This window comes from Piliocolobus tephrosceles, chromosome 4, assembly GCF_002776525.5.
Source record: "Piliocolobus tephrosceles isolate RC106 chromosome 4, ASM277652v3, whole genome shotgun sequence".
NCBI classification, from domain to species: domain Eukaryota; kingdom Metazoa; phylum Chordata; class Mammalia; order Primates; family Cercopithecidae; genus Piliocolobus; species Piliocolobus tephrosceles.
In genome coordinates, this window is record NC_045437.1 from 154,169,173 (window position 1) to 154,194,857 (window position 25,685).

Genomic DNA, 25,685 nt, shown 5'->3' on the forward strand with positions numbered 1-25,685 from the left:
TCACACAAAGATTTATGCATAAATGTGCATAACAGCTTTATTTGTCAGAGCCCCAAATTGGAAATAACCCAAATGCCCATAAACAGATGAATTTAAAAATACATTGTGATATATCCATACAGTGGAATACCACTCAAAAGGGAATAACTATTGATACATGCAGCAGCATGGCAGAATATTAATATCAAAATGATTATGCTGAAAGAAGCCAGATAAATAAATATATATACTATATGATCTCATTTATTAAAAATTCTAGAAAATGCAAATTAACCTATATTGACAGAAACCAAATCATTGTGTGCTTGAGGGTGGAGCATAGGGTTAAAGAGGGAGGGAGGAGGGGATTTACAAGGGCCTGAGCAATCTGTTGGGGGTGATGGATACATTTATTATCTTGATTGTAGTTGTGGTTTCATTGGCATATACATTTGTCTAAACTCATCAAATTGCACACTTTAAATATGTACAACTTCTTGTTTATCAATTCCACCCCAATAAAACTAAATAACTTTTGCAAAAACGATGAAAAAAACAGGGGCACCGTGCTCATTTCCAGAACACCTGGCCAGGATCTGGCTGCCCAACCACACTTTCCTGTGAACCTACATTCCAGCTTGGCCATAGCTGGTCTTACCGATTCACAGCTAGAGCCGTGACCTTGACTGTTGAAGTCTTGACACCTGAGACGAGACCACGGGTTTGAGCAGCGGTCACAGTCCCACACTCTGGTGGGGACACCCTCTTCTCTTCCTGCCATTTAACCTGCTTGGTGATGGACTAATGGTAAGAAATAAATAAAAGGAAAGGCTCATGGGGTGTCTCAGGCACCGATGACAGCTGCACAAAAACCTGCTGTGGTTATGAGACGTTCAACATGATCAGCCCCTTGCTTGCTCATTTCAGGCCCAAAGCCCACACTACCTCCTTTTATAACCTTTAATATCCCTCGGAAACCCTCTCCCTTTACATTCTCCATCTCTTCCCTGGATCATCTCCAGAGGGGTTCGTGATTGGGTTACATACAAGTCTCCGAGGCTGCAACTTCCTTTCAGTCATAAATCACCTCTTACACACTCACTTTTTCCTTCTCATTGTTCTTCTGTATTAATAGCCCCAAATCCTGGGAGCATTTGAGAACTGTTCCAATTTTGGTTTGAAAATCAATTTGGAAGCTAATGGTTGGCTTTGCTTAGACCTCCAATCCCTCTGGGAAGGCCAGTTCCTACAAATTGGCCAATCCAGGGATGGGGGGCTTCTCTTGAAATGCCGGATACTTTGGTCTCAGTGTTTTTCTTCTACTCCATCTCTAAAATTAAAAAGTTAATTCTAGATGGGGGGTGGGGGAGTAGGGGGAACTTAATGCCTTCTGTTGTATGAGTTGGTAGATAATTTTTTAAATGGTCCATTTCATGGTGGTCAAATTCTATTATGAAAGAAGAATAAAAATGAAATTACCTTGTGTTTGTTAAAAGGCTCTGATGTTCTTCTCAATTTTTTGGAAACATCTTTCTCCTAAGTAAGTTCTACTTCCTCCATAGGCTGCTGACCTCCCGCGGGGAAAGTGAGAAAGTGTCAGGTTCATCAAATGCTGATGGGGCGGGGCTCCCCACCAGATGGGAGCAGCGACCCTCTGCAGGTTAACAGGCCTGCCCCCAACATCGGCCAGCTGGGATATGCATTCAGGGATAAAGGAAACAGACTCTTGGTTGGGTTTCTTCAGGAAGACAAAAGAGGAACATCTCACATACAGCACATTGACTTATCTGGTCTGTACCCCAAACCAGAGCAAGAAATGGAACTGATGATGTGCAAACCTAGAGGCTGACACCAGGCCAGAAAAGATTCAGCCAAGGGCACCATGGCCAGCCTTCTAGAGAGCCTACTACATAAAGGAAAAAAGGCTAGCACAGTGTCCATCAGCCTATCAGTGACAAACTTCCCAGCTCCAGGTCTGGACTTGTCTGAGCATACCTGTGAATTGCAAGCTTGAGCCCAAGCTTAAAAGGCATTCATTTTCCTTTCTCTAGCTCCTTCAGCCCTTATTCCACCGTCTGATGGTAGAGTTGGGTTTTTCATCTTTCTGCACACAGCTGGCTAGGAGCTGGTTACCCCCTGGGCACCCACTTCATGTATCCCAACACTGACCCCCAAGCCATTCATCTGTGCCATGACGGCAGGCTCCAATCTCTCAGCCAAGGGTGAGGCTCAGGTGTACCAGGGATGAATCATTTATTTAGGCGTGGCTTCATAAAACTTCCTTTCCGAGATGTCATCAACATTTCAAGAGGCTGATAAAGTCTCTTGCATCTGGGGAGGGAGGCTATTAATCTATTCATTAGTATGAGACAATATCTCTTTTGAATCTGATACATCTAATTGTGGAAGAGAACAAAGACTGACAATTACAGACAGAGACAGGCCAAGAGCATCTGCTTCCATGACGTCAGTACTTCTTCCAGGAGACTCGCAAAACGTTGAATGCTTCCTCCCAGCTCTACCGAGTCAGACCCCTTTCAAAGCAATGATAACAAGAGGCTAATATTTACTGCACACCATGCAAAGCACTGAACATGTACTATCTGATTTAATTCTCACCATACTAAGAAGAATTGAGTTGAATATCTTCATGCTACAACTGAGGGAACTGAAGCTCAAAATGATTAAGTGGTTTGCCTAGAGTGATATAGCCAGTGAGCAGCAGAACCAGGACTCTACCAGAGGCTGATGGTTGCAAAGCTCATGCTCCAACCCTCCACTCTGTGTCCATCCCTGGAAAAGACTGCAGCAGGGAGCCCTAGAACCAGATCTGGGAGGTCTCTAGCCAGCAGCTCTATTTAAAAACTGAAAAGAGCTTGCACAATGGATCATTTGTCTATGTTCCGCAGAAAGCCCCCTAGCTGTATGCCGGGTGAGACAGCGTGACTTGCTAGCTGGTCAAGAAACCAGAAAGGCTGGCCTGCTTGATACTCCCTGTTCACACCTGAGACTCAGAAAAGTTAAGGGACTCTCCAAAGTCACAGAGCTTTGTAAGTGGCAAAGCTAAGACTCAAATTCAGGTCTACTGCCCTGAAATCTGGGATGACTTGAAAAACTTATCTACAAAGACTTCTACAACAGTTTATTAAGAAACTCGCAGTTAATTGATCTCTAAATTGCAGGGACATCATTCCAGTCATCAAGGGAGGGTCTGCAAAGTACCTATGCCTGTTTATGGGTAGGAAACTGCTCTCTGCTAGGCTTGATCTCACCATCATGGAGCCCAGAGACCTCTAATTCTGGAAAGAAATTAATGATTGGGGCTTCAGCCTCAAGCACAGCATGCTGCCTCCTCAGCATAGGAGGGGAGCAGGGACTTACGTTGCCATCTCATCCCTCAGCCTCGGGCACCATTGCCCGGGGACCACAGACTCTGAGACATACCTAGAGCAGTACGCTCACCTCTGTGCATGAGGCTGTTCATTACTAACTCAGAGTCTCCCTGCTGGGTGGCTTTTTGCTAGCTGTAAGGCACATTCTTGGACAGCACACAGGCAAGCCAGAGTTCCTGAGAGTGAAGGCTCTTAGAAGCGGCCCTCAACTAATGACAGATGGTGGACACAGTGATAAAATCTCCAGCTGCTTCACCACTCAGTTAGGATAAATCTGAGCCGTGGTCTATGTTGTCACATTGAGCTCCCCAGTGGAAGTGACATCCAGTTGCCCACAGAGGAAGTTTGCTCGATTATGTATTTCTGCTTGGGTTCCATCCCTTCCCTTCTGTTTCACATCCCTCCCTCAGATCAGTGTTTCTTGGCATCACTTCCCGATAAGCTACTTGCACCCAAGTCCTTGTCTCCAAGTCTGCTGGTGGGAGAACCCAAGAAGGCAGCCCCTATTCAGAAGTGTTCCCTCCCACCTCCAGGCCCCAGAGCATCTCCTGCAAGCCTCTCTTTCCAGGATGCATGACAGAGGCTGAATGCTCAGGCTGGGGAGAAGACAGGTCTGGATTTAGATATCAGATAGACTCTTTGAAGGCCATGTTATCCTAAGTACATAAACTGGCCTCTCATGGCCTATTTCTTCAAAGGTAAAACGTAACAAGTGCATTGACATCACAGAACAGGTGTGGTGTGTGTATGACAGAAACTCAGCACTGTGCCTAGCACATTCTGAGTGCTCACTGAAGGATAGCTGTCGTTATGATTATTACAGACATTCTCTGTTATCAGAATAACCCAAACACTTGTCTTCCCTCCCGCACTGAGCTATGACATCTTTGAAGTCACACACCATGGATATTTTATCTTTGCCTTTCCCAGAGAGCCTCTTCCAGAGCTGATGCTCATTATATACCTATTGTGTTAAGTTGCTTTGTTTAATCTTTGCATTATCTATTTCTGGATGAAAGCGAGGAAGACATGCTAATTATCCTATGTTGCTGGCTTAGGGAACAGAGCCCCTAAAGAACTTTCTGCCTCTTTTAATTCTTCATCCCCTGTTTGCTGCTCTGTGCAAGTCCATAGGTCAAAGGTGGCAGTGGTGATTGACGTTCTGGGTTATGATGTTGCTTTTCATACATTTGTTTGTCTCACGCTAAACAGTGAGTCCTTCAAGAACAACATCAGTGCTTATACATATCCATGTTCCACTATGTCAGGCCCATGTAGGTGCTCAATAAATGTCTTCTAATTGACTAAAATTATTTGATATGAGTATATCAAATAGCACTAGGTAGCTGCTAATAAACTCAAGTCACTGACAACTGGATGTAACCAGAGCCTGACTAAACTGATGCTTGCAAGAAGACGTTTCAGAAATTAGACGGTGGCAGGTTGTCACTAGTATTTCAACTTCACTCTTCTACATACATTTTATGGATGTAAGGTTACATTTAACTTTGCTGCATGTATAAATAGTTCATATTCATTTTCGCTCCATAAGTCTTAGCCTTCTCAGCTTATAAGACCCTGAGTTTTGATCATTTGGTCATTATGATGAAATCTCTGGCCTCTTGTTAGTGCCAATATTTATTAGTTGAGATTTTAAACATGAGATTAGGAATTAACCCAATCACCATTCATGATTGCTTATTAGGTATTATGACATCTTGGAGTGTGAATGAAGCCCTTTCTTGGCCCTGGAAAGCTCTTCCATTGTACTCTTGCACTGGCTGCTACAACTTTCAGAGAGGCCAGGACTATGTCTTCACACCCAGAAATTTCTAAATAGATTTTATACTCAGGAAAGAGCAGTCACAAAGCCCATGAACTTAGTTCCACAGATGAGACTAAGGCGTCGTGCCTGGGTCAAAGTAGGAAGTGATGCAATGTTTGTCGAGTGAGTGAACAATCTTTTTCCCTCCTGAATGCCTGTGAAAACATTACTACTTGAAAGAAACAATGAAAGTGTTTCACCAACTGGACAGAACTTTTAAATGACAGGATTCTTTATGGCCTTATGTCGTTCATTCAAAGGCTTTTATTTGGCACAAACTGTGTGTGCTAGATGCTGTCAACCAACAAGAGGCAAAAGACCAGACAGCAAAGCAGTAAGACAAGGTATTTATTGGAGTCTTAGGAATTAAAATTTGGGAGACACAGATGCAGCTCAAAGTCAAATTATATTCCAAAGAGAGGGAAGGGAGTAGGGGGTCTTTAAGAGAAAATAACAAGAAAGCTAAGGGTGGTTACACAAGTTGTTTTGAAAGGATTATTATTGGTGGAGGCAGCTTGCTTAGCACATGAGCCCATAGCTCACTGGTTGTTACTGTTCAGGAGTTGCAGCACTGGTGAAATTCAGCTGTTTTCCAGGATGTTGTGGTCATTGTACTTTGGCCCACTTCAAAGGTTCAAAGCAAGTTTCTGTTTTGTTTTGCCAGTTTGCAGGACATGCAGGCAGTCCTTTTTAGAAGGGGTTTTTAACTCCATTTCAGAGCTGTGAACCAGAGTGGTACCATTTTGTATATCCCATTTCACAATGCCAAGCAGAGTGCTTTTAGAACACAGAGTGGAAGATGCATAGGTACAGGCACATAAAGGCAAGGGCAGCACAGGTTCAGAGATGGAGAAGTATGGGCATGTTCCAGAACATGAAACAGGAGATTGGCCAGAGCTCAGGGCGAAGTGAATAAAGCTGAGATATGGAAAAAGCCAAACGCCATTATTCCATGTACTCCTTTTAAAAAGCCAGAAAAGATCCCACACCCATTAGAAAGATTCCATTCCCAAATGATTATACTTTTCCAAAATCTGCTCATAGGGCTAATATTCTGTATTCTGGGAAATCTGTTCATGGTAAACCCTATTCCTGTAATTCTGGATCAGTGAGGCATTGTTCCCATTGAATCTCCTCCCACCTTTCCCGATAGTCACCACCCTACACCCTTGGTCCTCCAAAATGAGCAAGGTAGGGAGAGAAAAATAGCTTTCCTTTTCTAAATAAGCAGCGACTACGATCCCCAGATTCCTTACAACTCTTAGTTGGGTTCCTAAAATACAAGGTTTCCTTCCCCTAAACTAACTCTTTCTCTCTCTCTCTCTCTCTGATGCCCTCAACCACAGGCTTCTATTAGAAATTAAAGCTTTTCCAAACCTTCCTAGGACCCTCATGTCCCAGAGTGAGGGCCTTAGTTTTCAGCTGTGGCTATAAGTTTGTCCCTGCTTCTAGAAGATCCCCCAAGACTACAGGAAAACATCTGAGGAGCAGAAGGATATAGGCCAGGAGTGATTAGAATTGGGTTTCAGTCCTTACCCTAGCCTGCTGAGTTCTTCCTCAACATAAGCTCTTTATGTGAAAGATATCTGAAGACAGAAGATCCCCAGGGTATTTTATTGAAAAACCACATCATTATTTCCAGGTCTAAAATGTACAGATTGCTAAAAATAGCCCTCTAATAAATGGAGAAGTTTTCCTCTAGTGGTTCAGTGCACTTAAATACATAGTCTCACCAGATCCCTGGGGTAGAGGCTGTTTCCCCCACTTTGTGGATGGGACACTGAGACATGAAGTTATGAGAGCTGGCCAGGGTCTTAGTGAATGGTGGCAGAGCTGGTCAGGATCCTGGTGTCCTGGATGGTCCACAGAAGGACCTTGTGTTACAGACAGTTCACCTCTGTCACTGGTTCATGGCACAGGATGACCATTATAGGCTCGAGGAGTAAAATCACACACTGGAGTTTCACCTAACAGTGATGGTGCTCACAGTGGGTTTAAGGGATTTATGTCTTCAAGGAGAGTCCACATTAGACAGAAAAAGGAAGAAATTACCCAGATAAGTATTCTACAGAGCAGACCTATGAAAGGTCCCATGAAAGGGCCAAAGTGTGGAACCTGGAAGGAGAGAGAGAGCCCACGTTTCATCATATTGGGAGCAAAGAGGCTTCATGGAAGCTCAGAAATCTTGGAGGCAGGACTCAAGGATGAATCAGATTTTTTTTTCAAAAAAAAAATAACAAGAGTGTTTAAGAAAATTTAGTATCAGCCTGGCGCGGCGGCTCAAGCCTGTAATCCCAGCACTTTGGGAGGCCGAGACGGGCGGATCACGAGGTCAGGAGATCGAGACCATCCTGGCTAATACGATGAAACCCCGTCTCTACTAAAAACTACAAAAAACTAGCCAGACGACGAGGTGGGCACCTGTAGTCCCAGCTACTTGGGAGGCTGAGGCAGGAGAATGGCGTAAACCCAGGAGGCGGGGCTTGCAGTGAGCTGAGATCCTGCCACTGCACTCCAGCCTGGGCGGCAGAGCCAGACTCTGTTTCAAAAAAAAAAGAAAAGAAAATTTAGTATCAAAAAGTCATTTATCAAAGCATACAAAAACATAAATTGGGGAAAGGACACCTTATTTAATAAATGGTGCTGGGAAAACTGGCTAGCCACATGTAATAGAATAAAACAGGATCCCTGTCCCTCAACTTACACAAAAATCAACTCAAGATGGATCAGAGGCTTAAATCTAAGCCCTGAAACCACAAAAATTCTAGAAGATAATCCAGGAAAACCTATTCTGGATATTGGCAAAGAATTCATGACTAAGACCCCAAAGCAAATGCAAAAATAAAAATAAAATAAAATAAACAAAAATAAATAAATGAAACCTAATTAGACTAAAAAGCTTTTGTACAGCAAAAGAAATAATCATCAGAGTAAACAGACAATCCACAGAATGAGAGAAATTATTTGCCAACTACGCATCCAACAAAGGACTAGTATCCAGAATCTACAAGGAACTCAAACAAATTAGCAAGAAAAAAACAAATAATCCCATCGAAAAGTGGGCAGATGACAAGAACAGACATTTATCAAAAGAAGATATACAAATAGCCAACAAACATGAAAAAAATGCTCAACATCACTAATCATCAGGAAAATGCAAATTAAAACTACAATGAGATACCACCTTACTCTTCTTGCAAGAATGGCCATTAATAAAATGTCAAGAAACAATAGATGTTAGCATGGATGTGGTAAAAAGGAAATGATTATACACTGCTGGTGGGAATGTAAATTATTACAACTTCTATGGAAAACAGTATGGAGATTTGTTAAAGAATTAAAAGTAGATCTGCCATTCAATCCAGCAATCCCACTACCAGGTACCTACCCAAAGGAAAAGAAGTCAGTATATCAAAAAGACACTTGCATGTGTGTGTTTAATGCAGCACAATTCACGATTGCAAAGATATGGAACCAACCTAAGCACCCATCGACCAATGAGTGGATTAAAAAAATGTGGTTTATATACACCATGTAATACTACTCAGCCATAAAAAAAAAAAAAAAAAAAAAAAAATGTCTTTTCCAGCAACTTAGATGGAGCTGGAGGCCCTTATGTTAAATGAAATAGCTCAGGAATGGAAAATTAAATACTGTATGTCTTCATTTATAAGTGGGAACTAAGCTATGGGTGTGCAAAGGCAAACAGAGTGATATAATGGACTGTGGAGACTCAGGAGGGGGAAGTTGGGGCTGAGGGATGAAAACCTACATATTGGGTACAATGTAAACCGCTGAGTTGAAATCTGACTTCACCACTATACAATTCATTTATGTAACCAAAAATCACTTGTACCCTAAAAGTTATTGAAATAAAAGAAATTCACAATCCTGCTTCCCATTATAACAGAGGTCCATTCTAGATCAGTCCATGCTCAACACTGGGACGCAGACATGTTTGGGCTAGAGAGCTGGGGGTAGGTCGCCAGGGTCCATTTGCCCAAGAGATATGGGAACTTGCTGGGACAGCATCAGGCACGATGTGCTGGATCAGTGACAAAGCCAAGGTGGTCAGAATGATGAGTCTGTCACCGTATCTGTATCTTGGATTTGAGGCCCAGCCCAGCCTTCCATGGGTTCCTACTTAAGTGGCAAAGAGCAATTTTACTAAAATCACATGTCCATGGTTCTGCAGAGAACTGAATAACCTGAATTTTATTCAGTGGGCAATGGGATGTCATGGAAAAATTCCTAGCAACAGAGAGGGAGGACCTAAGGGCTGACTCTTGACTGCAAAGAGCACAAAGAAACTGTGGCACCCTGAGGCTTCCCACAGATGCAGTGCCATATCAAGACCCCAGTGACCCGTGTGCCTGGTGGAGGACATCAGTGCCTGGCATGTGGCTCACGTATGGGTATCACCCAGCCTGACAGGTGTCTGTGGCCAGGGCAGATTCCATGGGAGGGGCACTTGTCTGTCATGAGATTTCTTTTTGTGAGGCCAAAAGGGCTCCCAGGAATTTCTGGGGCCAGAATCTTGTGATAACAGGTGGAGGTAAGAGATAACCAAATGCAGTCTGGTCCTGTAAAAAGTGGTCACGCTTTAAACTCCACACAAGAGTAGCCCACAGAAACACAGCTTACATAACTATGTTCATTTTTTGTGTACCTATTCCAGTCCTCATTCACTTGCACACATAACAATCATGGTGTATACTTTCCTGTAATTTGCTTTTATTTCAAATGTATCACTATATTACAAATCAGGGATGAAGAGATATGGGAGAAGGATTTCCATGCAGATGAAACAATATTACTTTAGAGCACCAGTTCTCACCAGGGTATGATTTTTGTCCCCCAGGGGCTGGACCTTTGGTAATGTCTACAGACATTGTTAGTTGTTATTACTGGCGGCAGGGTGATACCACTGGGTAGAAGTCAGAGATGCTACTAAACATCCTGCAATACACAAAACGGCGCCCTCAACAAAGAAGTATCTGGCTCAACATGTCCATCATGCCAAGGTTGAGAAACTCTGTTTTAAGTACAGAGATCAGAAAGTATGATTATAGGAGTAATTATAAGTAGGCTGCTTTGACTTGAATGCAGGATACATGTAGGAAACTCAGAGGAGGGAAACCAGGAAGTTCAGCTGGGGCAAAATCCAAAGAACCTGAATTTTATTCAGTGAGCAATGGTATGTCATAGAAAAATTCTTAGCAACAGAGAGAGAGGACCCGAGGGCTGACTCTTGAGGTCTTTGGCTTGAGTGACTAATCCACAGCACAAAGGATCAGCTTTAGGGAGAAACACATTGGGATGTGAACATTGTGAGCAGTCCTGGGCACAGGGCACCAGGTAGAATTGCTCCGAAGGCAGGGGAGAATGTGAGCTGGAACCCAGGAGAGAGCTCCTGCCTGGGGCAGGAGATGACACTGAAGCCACCCTAGTGGGTATTATTGGGATGTACCTGAAACGTGTACAGGGGGAATTGGAGGAGACTGAGACAAGGACCCTTCAAAGGCAGGAGAGAAAGAGTGGTGACAGAACTGAGAAAGAAGCTGGCAACAGTAGTGTCACAGAAGCAAGGGACCTGAGGAGGGAAAGGTTGCTCCCAAGGGACCTGAGGAGGGAAAGAGGCAGGTCAAAAGCTGCAAGATGGCAAAGAGACTGAGGAAGAGGAGAGCTGGGGGAAGCTCACCCCTGCCTTCAACAGGAAGAGCCAGGATTTGAACTCAGGCCTGCTGGCCCCAGGCCCAGGGGTCTCCCCATTGGCTGCATCTTGCTGTATTAGGACCATGCAGACCCACGGATGGGTCTCTTATTTGGACACAGGGACTAGCGGGAGTTGCACCGTCACAGACACAGAATGATGACTAACAGTTACCAGAACAGAAAGAGTTTAGGGTCACATGGAAGCTTTCTTCTTTCTTCCAATACGAGCTGCAGGCCCTCTGGGGACGGCAGTGACTGCTTCTGCAGCAAAGTCTTTAAGTTAAACAAATAAATACTGCTTACCTCCTCCTGTGAAGCTCTCAGTGGTGAGCTGAGCCGGGTAGGCAGCATTTCCTGGCCAGGGGGTTACCAGGATCCTGATTTCATGAGATGCAGATGGCAAATAAACCTCAGAAGAGATGCTCCACCATTCCAATGATTAGAGAAATGCAACCTGAAACAAGCATAGGATGTTATCTTTCCCCTAGCAGTCTGACAAAAATCAAAAAGCTTGTTAATAGCTTGCCCCAGCAGGGTGGGTGTGTGGAGGGGATTCGTATGCATTGCCAGTGGAAGATTAATAGTGTGGGGTATGATCTTTTCGTAGGGCACCACCTGTCAAAAACATATATGCATATATGCATCTACCTTTTGCTCTGGTGATGCCACTCTCAGGCACCTATCCTTGAGAATGTCAACTGCAACCTGTAAAGGTAAAAACTTGGACACAAACTGAACGTTCATCAGTGAAGCATGAGTCAACTATACTGTGCTATATCCATACTGTAGGATGTAGCTGTTAAGAATAATGAGGCAGGTTCCCAGGTTCATATGGTCAAAAAATTTAAAAGTCCAGGATTTATTCTGAAGTGAGACAAGCAAGTTGAAGTAGTGAGGCAATGTGCATAGTATGACTTATTATTGTTCATATATCAATGTACACTGTGGACCCCTAGGAAGAGTAGGAGAAAAACACACACCGATCAGTTGACAGCGGTCACTCCTTGAGAAAAGGACCGGGGAGGAAAGAAAAGGAGTGAGGCTTTTAGCTTTATACACTGATGTGCCATGTGTATTTTTACAAGAAGGCTGTGGTTTTTTGTGGGATTTAATGCCTGGAAGGTGGCTTTGCAACTGTCTTAGAAAAATCCCAGCTTGCTCACCTTCCCCAAGGCTGCTGGCTCAGACCTGGTAACCATGGCAACCTAGGGCACAAGACTCCATAAAGGGGCATTGTAGAACTGCTCCCTGGGCACAGTTATCATCCCCATTACTGTCACTGATGTAATAAGAGCAGGCCAACCTTTGGCAATTTAGAGCTGCTCCCAGCTACCTGGGCACAGGTGTTTTTGCTTCTCTTGTCTGTCTGTGGCTGCTGTCTCTCCCCACATCTGCTTGCCCGGGTGAAGAAGAGAGGCAGCTACAGGAGCTGCTGTTCTGGAGGCAGACAGGAAGCTGGTGAGGGAGCTAGGGAGCTCCTGAGGCCTGCCTCTTCCTGTAGGAAGCAGCACTACCATAGAGATTTGGGACCAAGGGCACCATCCGCACTCTCACCCATTTCCTTTAGAGCTGTCTGCCTCATTCTCAGAGGTCCAGTCTGGCCCTGGGACTGACAAAGTCAGGGGCATTCCAGAGTCTGAGCCTTGAAACTCAGGTTCACTGCTTTGAGTTCTGTCCAACAGAGCTTCAGACTCATGCCGAGAAAACATAACCAACAATTACTGAGTGCTTACTCTGGTCTGGCACTGTTCTGCGTTCCTGCTGCTTAGAGTGTGGGCTGTGGACCAGCAGCAGCAGCACTCAGTGGCTTGTTAGACATGCAGCATCTCAGACCCCAACTGCTGAATCGAAAGCTGCATTTTAACAAGACCTAGGTAATTTGTATGACACGAAAGCTTGAGAAGCACTGTTCTTCATACTTTAGATCTATTAACTCAGTTAATCCTTTAAACATCTTCTCAGCCAAGTCCTTTTATTATCATCCGCACTTCGCATGCAAAAGAAACCTGAGTCATAGAGAAGTCAGGTCACTTTTCTTAGGACACACAGCTAGTAATTTTGATAGGTAGAATTCAAACCTAAATAAACCGCCTCTGGAGCCTGCACAGTTAGCCACCATGGTGCTGACCTTGTAAACAGCATGGAGAACAGCTTCTTTATCTATCCAAATGGCAGAGGGCTTAGGACACTAGTGAGGAATAAAGTCAACTTCACCAAGACTGACCTGATGAATACCATGTCTTTCAAAAGCATAGAAATGGAGACCAGAGTAGTGGTTGCCAGGAGCTAGGGACAGAGTTGGGTGGGGGTAGATTATGGTGGTGTTCGAACTCTCCTGCGTCTTGATTGTATCATCATTGATAATCTAGTTGTGATATTTCACTATGGTTTTGCAAGATGTTATCATGGGGGAAGCTAGGTAAAGTGTGTAGAGGATATCTCTGTATTATTTTTTACAACTGCATATGAATCTCGAAAAGATTTTAATTTAAAAAACAAAAGCCTCCACAGCTGAAAATTCCAAGCTTAGGACCCCATTAGATGAGCCAACTTTTGTGTATGCACAATTAAAGGCCCAAGGAATGAGTGGAGGCATCCAATATCAAGTGTAGCTATATGCCAAAACCTTTTATGCTTCAACACTGTTATGGTTTGCCTCTGCATCCCCACGCAAATTTCATGTTGAACTGTAATTCCCGAAGTTGGGGGAGGGACCTGGTGGGAGGTGATTGGATCATAGGGGTGGATTTCCCTCTTGCTGTTCTTGTGATAATGAGTGAGTTCTTATGCTATCTGGCTGTTTAAAAGCATGCAGCACTTCCCCCTTCACTTTCTGTCTCTCCTGCTGCCATGTGAAGATATGCTTGCTTCTTCTTCACCTTCCACCATGATTGTAAGTTTCCTGAGGCTTCCCCAGGCATGCTTCCTGTTCAGCCTGCAGAACGTGAGCCAATTAAACCTCTTTTCTTTATGAATCACTCGGTCTCAGGTAGTTCTTTATAGCAGTGTGAGAACAGACTAATACCAGAAAATTGGTACCAGAAGGGGGGCATTGCTATAAAGATACCTGAAAATGTCAAAGCAACTTTGGAACTGGATAATGAGCAGAGGTCGGAAGAGTTTGGAGGGCTCAGAAGAAGACAGGAAGATGAGGAAAGGTTTGGAATTTCCTGGAGACTCGTTCAACGGTTTTGACCAAAATGCTGATAGTGATATGGACAAAGATGGCCAGGCTGATTAGATCTCAGACGAAGATGAGAAACTTACTAGGAACTGGAGTAAAGGTCCCTCTTGCTATTCTTTAGCAAAGAGATTATCAGCATTGTGCCCCTGCTTTAGAGATCTGTGAAACTTTGAACTTTGAGAGATGATTTATGGTATCTGGTGGAAGAAATTTCCAAGCAGAAAAGCATTCAAGATGTAGTCTGACTGCTTATAAAAGCCTACACTCATTTTCATAACAAATAAATGACCTAAAACTAGAATTTATATTTAAAAGGGAAGCAGAGCATAAAAGATTGGAAAATTTGCAGACCGATCATGTTGTAGAAAAGAAAAACCCATTTTACGGGGAAAAACTCAAGGGAGCCGTATGTTAATAGTCAAGACAATAGGGAAAATGCCTTCAGGGCATTTCAGAGACCTTAGCAGCAGCCCCTCCCATCACAGGCCTGGAGGCGTAAAGAGGAAAAAAATGGTTTTGTGAGCCAGACACAGGGCCTCGCTGCTCTGTGCAGCCTCAAGACATGGTGCCCTGTGTCCCAGACACTCTATCTCCAGCCATGGCTAAAAGAGGCCAAGGTATAGCTCAGGCTGTTGCTTGAGAGAGTGTAAGCCCCAAGCCTTGGCAGCTTCCATGGAGTACTGGGCCTGCAGGTATGCAGAAGGCAAGAGCTGAGGTTTGAAATCTAGCCTCCACCTAGATTTCAAAGGATGTCTAGAAGTCTGCTGCAGGGGTAGCCCTCACGGAGAACCTCTACTAGGGAAGTGCAGAGGAGACATGTGGTGTTGGAGCCCCCACAGAGAGTCCCTACTGTGGCACTGCATAGTGGAGCTGTGAGAAGAGGGCCATAATCCTCCAGATCCCAGAATGGTAAACCCACCAATAGCTTGCACCATAAGCCTGGAAAGGCTGCAGGCACTCAATGCCAGCCCATGAAAGCAGGTGAGAGAGGACTGTACCCTGCAGTGCCACAGGGATGGAGACGCCCAAGTCCTTGAGAGCCCACCCTTTGCATCAGTGTGCCCTGGATGTGAGACACAAAGTCAAAGGAGATTATTCTGGGGCTCAAAAATTTAATGACTGCCTTGCTGCGTTTCAGACTTGCACGGGGCCTGTAGCTCCTTTGTTTTGACCAATTTCTCCCTTTTGGAATGGGAGCATTAACCCTATGCCTGTACCTCCATTGTATCTTGGAAGTAATTAACTTGTTTTTTATTTTACGGCTTACAGGCAGAAGGGACTTGCCTTGTCTCAGATTAAACTTTGGACCTGAACTTTTGAGTTAATGAGTTAAGACTTTGGGGGATTGCTGGGAAGGCATGATTGTGTTTTGAAATGTGAGAAGGACACGAGATTTTGGAGTGGCCAGGAGCAGAATGATATGGTTTGGCTCTGTGTCCCCACCCAAATCTCACATCTAATTACAATTCCCAATGTTGGGGGAGGGATCTGGTGGGAGGGGATTAGATCACAGGGGCAGATTTCCCTTTTGCTATTCTCATGATAGTGAGTGAGTTCTCCCTCTGAATTAGGAGTTTTTGTAAAAGATCAAAAGGGTCTACAGTAAAGAGAGGAAGTCCCTGGAGGTCAGTTCATCAGGCTAATACATTCTTCCAGTTGGCTGTCACCCACAGCAACCTGCTCATGGCAAATGCTGGCTGGCAAGTGCTGCTGACACTCCTGCCCAGGGAATTTAGAGTAGATACACACAGTCAGCATCTCTTTATTCAGAGCCCAGTAGGGCCTGTCATGCTAGAGGCAACTCTGCAAAATGAAGATCAAGAGAACTCTCTCGGGACTCCCATCTCCCAGTCACTTTGAACAGCAGTCTGTAACCAACAATTCCCATTCTGATCACTGCCAAAAGCAACATTACTCTCTGTGTACACAAAGAGCAAAGGATAACTGTTGGTTTCCTTTATTCCATAGCTCATGTCCTGGTTATGGCTGCAATGTGCCATAAAAATATGCAAGAGTTTGCATTTCACAAACATTTGACTTTCATAAGTCCTCATTTCCCACAGAAAGCTCTGTTCTACAGCATTCTGAGAAACATCTTTCACCAAACCAAGGTCTCACCTTGATCTCTGCAGTAGAAGAGTATACTGAAAAGAAAAATTCGTGTATTTGGATGTTGGCTCCAAACTCTATCTGGCCCTGGTCACCTGCTATGTATGATTTAGTTCTGCTTGAACTGAATCATGGTAGAACTAAATTACAGGGTTGGTCAATAGAAGAAAAGTGGCTGGTCTCAGCATCACCTTTGCAACACTCACTCTCTGAGAAGGGTACCTAATATTGTGAGTGCCCATTCAGATGCCCATTGAGGAGGGGTTATACTGGGTGCTCCTGGAGGGTGGAGGGGCAGGCAAGCTGCTCACCCTGAGATGGAGGGTATACTTGTTTCCTAGGGCTGCCATAACAAAGTATCACCAACTGGGTGGCTTAAGACAGCATATTATTGTTTCACTATTTAAAAGGCAAGAAATTCAAGATCAAGGTGTCTGCAGGGCTTTGGTCCCTCAGAAACATGTGGGGCATTCTTCCCGGCCTCCTCCCAGTTTCCAGTGGTTTGCTGGCAGTGAGAGTCCCAAGCGTTCCTTGGCTTGCAGATGGATAACTCCCATCTCTGCCTTTATTATCACATACCTTCTGCCTGCATATCTCTTCTCCTCTTCCGCTAAGGAAACCTAAATTGGGGGTCTACCCTACTCCAGGATGACCTCATCTTAATTTAACTAATTACATCTGCAATTACCCCATTTCCAAATAAGGTCACATTCTGAGGTACTAGGAGTTAGAATTTCAAAATGTCTGTTTTGGAGGGGATATAATACCACCCAGAACAGAGATGGGGACAGTCCCCAGAACAAGGAGAAGATGGTGTCTCAGGGGTTCCATCATCAGCAAGGTCCAGTGTCCTGGGAGGATGGCAGGAAGTTAGCAGACCTCCAAAGCAGGACACAGGACCCAGGGGTCTCAGCTCTTGCAATAATCTAGCGCCCAAGCTGGGTGTAAAAAGAGCAAAGCCGTTCTAGCCAGACCGTGTGAGATTGGACAAGTAGCACATCAGGGTGGCCAGTATGAGGTGGGGACCAGAACACCTTCCCCAGTATGCTGGCCAGTGTGGTCCTGAGAACTTTCACAATCCAGGATGGGGGGGATCAGAGAAGGAGTCCCAAGAGGGACAAAAATCAAATCCCCAGGCTTGAAGCCGAGCTTATTTTTAAAATTAACGTAAACAGAGAGTACTTAAACCCAATTAATGTGATGACTGCAAATTTATAGCTATTCTAAACATATTCCTTCACCTATAGTCACACTCCTTTTCCATGCACTGCACAAAGACCACTCCTGAAGATAAGAAAGACATGAGTCAACGTGGCAAACGGGGTCAAAATTGACAGAAAGAGGGCAATCATGCATGTCAGCGGGGAATAATGATGAACCTGGAGAAACCAGTATTGCTCCAGATCCCCCTCCCAAATCCTTGCAGAAAAGAATATTAATAAAATAAAATTCCAAAATCTGATCCCAGAGCAATAATAGAACACCCATGCCAAACTTCACAGCCGTGGGGAGGATGCACGTAGCTGAGCAATCTGTGGATAGCATTTCTCAGCTGAAATTCTTGAAAGCTTGTAGTGCTCAGGCCAAAACGCTCTGGAAACCAAGTCCTGTGGAAAATGCAAACTTTATGAATCACACATGTGGCCACAAAGCCAGCCATGCAGCTCTGAGTGAAAAGATTTGCACAGAAATCTGTCCCCACACTGAAGACCACCAGGGCTGATATAGAGCGTACCATGGGCCCTGAGAGGATAGGAAACTCACTCAACCCTTTGGGGACTTTCTTGGAAAACTCTGGAAGAAACAATCCAGTGGAGCTCTGGGTTGGAATTAGACACGATAGACAAAATGACCACTTCTCACTGGCTGAGTGGTCTGCCTGGAGAAGAAGCCTCCAGGGGGAGAAATGAATCCTTTTCTAGCTACTTAACCTCTTTGTTCCTCCATTTTCTCATCCTTGAGACAGGGAGCACAGAGGAGCACTTATCTCATGGGGTTCTTGTGAGAGTGAAATGAGTTAATACACAGGAAGCACTTAGAAAGCGCCTGGGCCCTCAGAACAGCCAACGTAAGTTCTCACCTGCAGCAAGCACTCGTAGCAAAGCCGGAGTTTTGGAATCTTCCCCTGAAGTTGCATCTCTTCCAGCACTCCCGCTCAATTTTCATTTTTACTTTATAGATCTCGGATTCCCTTCCCGCTTTGTCTCCCAACAACCTATTCACAATCTGGAGTGCTTCCCACTCAATGTCATAGGACCTAAGGACAGGAAAGGCCCTGCTAGGTCCCCCAGCTTCCGCCTCTGCCCCAAGGCACAGCTCTGTTCACACTGACTCCGACAGATGGATGTCGTTTCAATACAGGAAATATTTATTGAGCATCCACTCTGGGCCAAGCCTTATGCTCGGCGCTGCTAGGAATACACACAGGAGTGCAGCAGGCCGAGTTCCCGCAGTCTATGTGGGAGAACTGGAAACTCCAGCAGCAGCTGATGCTGCAGGCCGCAGGCAGACTTTCTTCTCTGGGAAACCCCAGTTTCTGCTTTTACGGCCTTTGACTGATTGGACAAGGCCCACCCAGATCATGGAAAGTAATCTCCTTTATGTAAAGTCAACTGACTGCATATGTTAATCACATCTAGATTTGTGTTTGATTAAATAACTCAGTAGTGTAGCACAGCCAAGTTGATACATAAAATCAACTATCACCACAGACTTGTTTGTCCTTGCCCTGCCCACTTTACGTCCAGTGTTTCTTCCTGAGCTGTAGGTCTGTAACCTATAACAACTTCAGGCCCACTATGAGATGCAGAGAAAACAGCTTTCTGTGGAATTCTTCACCAGCTCCCACACTTACATTAGTTTGAATCCCCTAAAGAAATATTTCATTCCATTTCACTCGTAATGGTTCTCCTTCCCTGACTGAACCCCAATTGATATAAACCCTATGTCCCAGAATCGTCTGGCTTTAAACAATACTGGAATCGACTCCTGAGTCCTTAGCTATGGCTGGTTGCGAGACCACACCTTGCAAGATTGGGGGCTCTCCAACAGGCTACAGTTGCAATTTTAAACCACCAACCAGTACATGATGCCATCTCTTCCACTGCCATAATATAGGGGCCCAGAAATCCAGGCTCCCTGCACTATTGTACCTAGTAACCCATACTCGCAATTTTGGGTACTCCTTTTCCCTAGACAGTTGCCCACGTTTGTCTCTCCTGCTGAAAATGTCAAAATTGGGTCCCACTGATGGCTATTTCGTAAGCAGGCTGTGGCTTTCTGGCTGCCACTGCCACTAAGAAACAGGGGCTCTACATGGCAGATCCCAGGTTAGCCCTGCTGCTACCCTCACCACCATCCAAAGCTTCTCAACCCCAGAGAGAACTACGTTCCCTATGAGACCCCTGAGTATGGTGCTTGCCCCGTGGCTGTGTCTGGCTATATAATTCCTGGAACAACTCAGTCCTGGAGGTTGGATCCCATAAGGAAATACCCGCTGTCAATGAGATATTCCTTCTCTGGACACCCATCATGGACATGGCCTCCTGATTTTGCCCTCACTGCTTTCACCTCCTTTATCTTCCAAAGGAAGCTTATGGGGAGTGGAGACTGGTCTGTCTTATGGGAAAGTCTTCTTTCTCCCTCTGACTCTTTGTACCTTAACTAGCCTGCAGTCTCCTCTTCCTCCTCTAGAGAGAATATGCAGAACCGGTACACTCCTCATCTCCATCACTGGTCTTGAGGTTATAATTGATATCTATGGCTTTCTTCTTCTACTAACCAATCTGTGCTTCCCCATGCTCAATCAGGACTTCAGCAGACTGGGGTCTTTACCTGGTAGAGTGACCAAAACCTTAATTCCTGAAGGGTCTGAGTCCTCAATTACCCTGCCTGTATTTTGGTTACTGTAATTTTCCATTAACTTTTACTAGTAGGTATGGAAGTACTAAGAGGGGACCCACAGAATCTCCTTGGCTCCAGAAATAGTCTCTCTTGCTCCCATTATATAGCTGCAATCCAATCACCCTTTGGTGATCAGGATCAATCACTCCAGCCAGTAGAGTAGCTCTTTTTTCTGCCTATTGATTCAGTGGCCTTGTCCTGGTCTGTTTATGCAGTTATAACAAGATACCTGAAACTGGGTCATTTATAAAGAACAGAAATTGATTTCTCACAGTTCTGGAGGCTGGAAAGTCCAAGATCAAGGTGCCAGCATCTTGTGTGGGCCTTCTTGCTGCGTCTTCCCATGGTGGAAGGTGGAAGGGCAAGAGAGAATGAATGCTGTGTTCTCACATGGCAGAAGAGTGGAAGGGCCTGAACCCACTCCCACAAGTTCTTTTATGATGATTTTAATCTATTCGTGAAGGTGGAGGCCTCATGACCTAAACACCTTTCATTAGGTCCTACTTCCCAACACTGTTGCATTGGAGATTAAATTTCTGATACATGAATTTTGAAACAGATTCAGACCATCACAGTCCTTAAGCCCAAAATGAACAAATCTTTCTTTCAGTTTAATGAAATCATAGTTGTAGCTCCTGTGTAAAGATAAAATTCTGTGCATAGATTACTCGACATAATAGTAAGAGATGTAACTCTCTTTGTATCCCTTGATTCCCAGACCCTTGTATTCTGGCTATGGGGAAATCGTGCCGTATTATGGCCTCTGACTCAAAGCATATACTATGTCCTTTAAGACAGAATCCAATCCTTTCAGGGTGTTTAATCCCAAATGGTGCTGCAACTGAGTCTTCTGTAAGTGACTGCACCTTTCATTTAGCCTAGTCACTTCCAGTTAACGGGGTATATAGTGAGACCTGTTAATTCCATGGAAATTAATCCATTGCACCACTTTCTTTGCTGAGAAGTGGGTTCCTGGACCAGAAGCAATGCTATGGAGAATGCCTTAATGGTGGATAGGCATTTTGTGAATCCACAGATGGTGGTGCTGGCAGAAGTACTATGTGCAAAGAAGGTAAGTCGATTCCTAGAATACATATCTATTCTCGTGGTGACAAATCTCTGCCTCCTTCATAATAGAAAATGTCCATTGTAATCAATCTGCCACCAGGTGACTGTCTACTCACCCCCAGGGAATGGTGTCATATCGGGCTCAGTGTTTAGTCTCTGCTATAGATAGGTTAGGCACCAAGCTATAGTATTAGTACAGCCTTTATAAGGGGAAGTCCACCCTGTTAAGCCCCTGCATAGTCTCCATCCCTGCCAACTTGGCTTCTTTGTTCAAGGTCCCATTGAGCAAGCACTAGGGTGGCTGAGGGAAGAGGCTGACTGACAGCTCCTGAGCATGTTATTTTGTCCGATTATTAACCTCTTCTATAGTAATGATGCCCTTTGGGCATTCACATGGGACACAAATATCTTCACCATTTGTGCCCATTCTGAGAGAGATCCATCCATATACATCTTCCCCAGACTTTATTATCACTAATCTTCCAATCCTGCTATTTCCAAGTTCCTGTCTATCCAGCCAAACCATTAGTAACTACCTGTAAATCTATGTAGGTCCATACTTCTATCTTTCATTTCACACTAGTGGACAAGCAAATGTACTCCTCAAAGTTCTGCCCACTGGGTCCAATCAGGATAAAGAAACCACACAGTAATTTTCAAACAGAAAAATGTTTAGTATGAAGAATTATTAATAAAAGAGCAGAATTAACTCTGGTAAGAGTTAAAGAATATAAGAACAGCAGATACAGGTAGCAGCCATTACCCCCAAGGCTGAGATTGATGCCCACAGAAGAGCCTCTTCCTCCCACTAGGGCTGGGATTAAGATCTTAGAGAGGGGACAGCCATGGCCTACTGGATGAGAAAAAAGTAATGAAGGCAGATGACCTGCTGGTAGGACTTGCTGGAAATCTGCCTACTAGGGTGTCAGGGGAAGGTGTCCACAAACGCCATGTCTAGGAACTCACTGTACAGTCACCTGAGGGAGTCCTGGGGGAAACTACTCACAAGTATGAGTGTGGCATTCTGCCGGAAGGTTGCCAGAGGACACGGTTGAGAGGCAGGGGGCTGTGAGTCACTGGGTACTATAGGAGCTCAAAAAGCCCCCTCTGCAGGAGCCAGGCATTGGGAAAAGGAGTTCACTGCACGAGCCTAGCATAGCAGAAACTACATGCTCTTAGGACCTGAGCCTGGAGAAAGTATGCTCTGTAGGAGCCTGGTGGACCAGGCTCATGGGACCCAGGAAGGGGAAACCCCTTCTCTCTCCAGTGTCCCTCCAGTGATCTTTGTCAATAAAGGAAAAATATTTACAAAACCCACCTCCATTATCAACAAGCAGGAAAGTAAGGGTAGATTTGGAGCTGAAAGGCAATATATTGATAACTGGCATGGGTGAAGGGGTATCAGGAAGTGGGGCCAGAGAGGAAGGCAGGGAGTAGGCCAACATATGTATATTATTCTGTGAATAAACTGAGCAAACAAAGCTCTTGATCAAGAAATAGGCCTAGAGCAATCAGGAAGCAGAAAATGAGCTCCTCTGCCTATGCCCCCCATTCTGCTCACCACACACACACACACACACACACACACACACACACAAACACGCACAAAGATGACAGGCTTAATCCAAAGGCAGGGACTGGATGTTCTCAGTTCTGTTTGACTCTAAGCAAACCACCCTTAAAAAACAAATCTTGTGGTCCTGACATTGAAATGAGCACCTTCTCCCATTTCCCTGGAACCTGGCCAGGGCTGAGCTAACAGTGGGTGCTTAATAACAATCAGCTGCTTTGAAATAAAGAGTTTTTTTTTTTTAGTTCCACTCCATCAGTGACTGCACTTTTTGTTCAGGGTCATCCCTTGTCCTGGCGTCATCCTTCCCCAAGGCAGCACCCTCCTGATGACCCCGGATGGTTCCTGGGAACTCACTGGGTCTGGAGGCTCTCTCCCACCCCATGTGAAGGAAGCATCATCCTCAGTCACTGTTGCCACACTTCTGACCTCTTGAATGCTGGCAATGTCCCTCCATTCTCATGACTAAGTGAGCTTGGAGTATACCTGTCAAGGAAAGGGGAGAAGGGGGAAACCACACTTTGAGTAGCAATGGTCTACAGCGTGTGGCTTAGAGAACCAAGCTGACACAAGTCAGAAGATACAGGCCTCAGCAAGGACTACGAGGCTGAACAAGGCTTCCCAGAATTTCTGGCACTGGAGCTGGGCCTCCTGACAGCTTTCTCCCCAAGCAATTATGGGCCACCTAAAGAAATGAGACTGCAGGAAATATAAGAATATAGATTTTGAAAAAATATGAATGATCATAAGAAAAGGACAAACTATGAGAATGGCCTCTGACAATGGCTGGCAGGAGAAGCAAGCGGATGTAGGAAAGCCTGCGTTAATTCACTGTCTTTCCACATGTGCTTAGGGAGCCATGGTTTTCGGTTTCTTAGCCAAGAGTCTGGCATTTTGCTGCATGAGTGCTGTGCTTAATCTAGGGTATTTCCATTCCAAGGTCTCTGATGGGTACACACATAGTCCTCTTTGCATCCTGTATCCCCATGATCATCCTAACCCCAAAGACACCCCCTACTGCCCAGGACACATAGTCAAAGAAACCCTGCATGTGCATCTTCAACGCCTGTATTCCCTCACTGGTTCAAACCACTCTGTGCAGCCCGAGCCCAGCTCTTCCTGGCTTTAGAGCCTTAACCTATGCTGTTATGTTGCCTGGGATTCCTTTCCCTCCACCCTTGGTACAGTGGCTCCTCTTAACCCTTCTGGTCTAACTAAAGGCACCACCCCAGAGGAGGAGTCTTCCCTGACCACCCCAATGGAGTCACTGGCCACTCTCATCAGAGCACCCTGTCTGCCATTTGTTACCCCTTCTTTACCTGTGGTTTACCTGTTCGTATTCCTTCTCCCCAAATGGGATACAGTCACCACCAAGTCAGGTACCCACATAGTACGTGGGATGGATTAGACACTCAGTAAACACTTGATGAAGAAAAGAATAAAGCCTTATAGACTCATGTCCCCCTCATGAGGGCTGCCCTAGCCAACTGATACCAGGTTGATCATTTATACCATTTTTTTTTTAATTTGTGTTATTAACCACAGAACTCTTTTCCACCCTAAAATAATCTTATCCCACAAGGCCCCACACCTAGTGACTTCTGTGGATGCTGTGGTTGCCAAATACCTCAGGGCAAGGGCCAGGCACAGGACAGGGTTCCCGCTATTGTCTCTACTCCATCTTCCCATAAATTGGTTAGCTAGGACCTCATCACGCAGTCACCTGGCTCCAACAAGAATCCAAAGCTGGCAACAGGAAGTCTGCAGGGCCCTTCCAGAGGGAAGCTGGGAAGTTAAGGCTGCAGGCTCCAAGCCCTTGTTCCTGGGAGAGAACTAAAGAACTGGTACCATAACCGGTGTCCGGGCTGCTGGTTTGCCCCAGCTCTGGGCAGCCACAGGTTCCCTGGCATGATGACCAGCTCATGCCTTGTCTTATCCTGCCTCTTCCATGCTTTTACTGTGATTCTCATCCACAGGCACCAGGAAAAAGGGCCTTTCTAAGCACTGTTTACATTCTTGTCATTTTGCCTGTGTTTAGACTTACAAAAAAATGCATCTTAAACATTTATAAGCAATCATAGGCCCTCATGGATTTCAAATAAAATTTCCTATAAACCAGTCAACTTCAGAGTCTCTGTTCCCCCTAGGATCATAAACCCTCAGAGCTGGTAGGCCCTTAAGCTAGAGAAACTGAGGCCTTGGGGGTTAGGGACCTGCCCAGGCTCACATGGCTCTTAGTGCTACAGCTGGGCTGGAGCACAGGTCTCCTGCCTCCACAGCCTGAGATTTCCATTTCATGAAAAGAAAAATCAGAGCCCATCAGCACAACGTTTCTGAGGGCATGTGGTTCTAGTTTTTAAGAGAACAAACTGATTTGAGGTTTCAAAATATTAATGTACTTAAGGTTTGGAGTACGAATGTGCGTTAAGTGCACATTCTTGGTAGTCAGCCAGGCTCCATCGCCAGGCAGGCTGACTGCCTGATAGGAGTGCCCTGGGACTTGGGGTGTTGAAAGCATTTGCTGCACAACTCCAAGGCCCAGGACCCAGAACTGTCAAGACTTCAGCATGGCTCCAGGTAAAAGTGACAGACCCGAGAGGCAGCCCAAGAGCAGGTCCTGGGAGAGAATGACAAAGACCTGCCCTCTTTAGCCAGTGCTGAGGATTTTCATATCAAACTCTCCTCCAGGGTCTGCACTAACTTGAGGGTTGAAGCTACCTTCATAAGACTCTCAGTAGACCCCGGAATGGATCTCCCTGTTAAGGCCTCTCATTGCAGGCCACACAGGCCCGAGCCCAGACAGGAAGGGTCTAGTGCAAAGCCAGAAGACACCAGGAGGCCCTATGCCCCTAGGGCCACCACCTTCCTCTCTCTACCACCACAGGCCCCAGGCAGGAAATGAAATAAAGATCCTTCTAAACTTCAGTGGTGGAATTTTCA

At 45.1% G+C, this 25,685-nt stretch overlaps 1 long non-coding RNA gene across 1 annotated transcript; it reads left to right on the forward strand.

The window, feature by feature from the left end:
- The first annotated feature begins 19,580 nt into the window (after positions 1 to 19,580).
- Positions 19,581 to 24,868, forward strand: LOC111527822. Its single transcript, XR_002726777.1, has 3 exons — positions 19,581 to 19,675; positions 21,073 to 21,179; positions 23,025 to 24,868. It is a non-coding gene; the product is annotated as an uncharacterized LOC111527822 (long non-coding RNA).
- Positions 24,869 to 25,685: the final 817 nt, after the last annotated feature.